We start from the raw sequence: 537 nt of genomic DNA on the forward strand, positions 1-537 counted from the left end.
GTCAGGGCAGGATTCCAGGGTAATGGGCAGAAAGGAAGAGTCAAGTGGTCCCGGGAAGCGTCAGAGCCAGAGCCGCTAAAGTAGGCAACTTAGGCGGAAAGAGAAGGACCCAGGCCCGAGAAGGGGTCCTAACAAGGGAGTTGGGGACAGGGTCTTCCGGGAGCAGAACTTCACATCATAGCTCTAGTGTGGGGGTTTCTTTATGCACCGCCATCTTTTCTCTTCTTTTCTTCTTCTTTTCTTTCCTCTTCCAGATAGGGTCTTTCTATGTCACTCTGTCTGTTCTGGAACTCACTATGTAGCCCAGGCCGGCTTCAAACCCAGAGAGATCTGCTTGCCTCTACCTCAAGTGCTGGGATTAACGGCCTGCACCCCAAGGCTTGCTAACCGCCATCTTTCTTATGTAGCCCTTGAGAACTTTTGTAGCTGAACAAGCTTGGGTCGGTGAGCTCAGCTTTCAGGACAGTGGTGAAGGGAGAGGGGCAGAAGTCGTGGGTGGTTCACTCATAATGTTTGTGACTGAGGTGTTTCCCCTCT

The 537-nt window shown here is 52.0% G+C and overlaps 1 protein-coding gene across 1 annotated transcript in view; it reads left to right on the forward strand.

Moving 5' to 3' along the window:
• Positions 1–537, forward strand: part of Tap1 (transporter 1, ATP binding cassette subfamily B member) — a 30,656-nt gene that overhangs the window by 803 nt on the left and 29,316 nt on the right. The window lies entirely within an intron of this gene.

This window comes from Mastomys coucha, unplaced genomic scaffold (genome assembly GCF_008632895.1).
Source record: "Mastomys coucha isolate ucsf_1 unplaced genomic scaffold, UCSF_Mcou_1 pScaffold3, whole genome shotgun sequence".
Classification (NCBI taxonomy): Eukaryota; Metazoa; Chordata; class Mammalia; order Rodentia; family Muridae; genus Mastomys; species Mastomys coucha.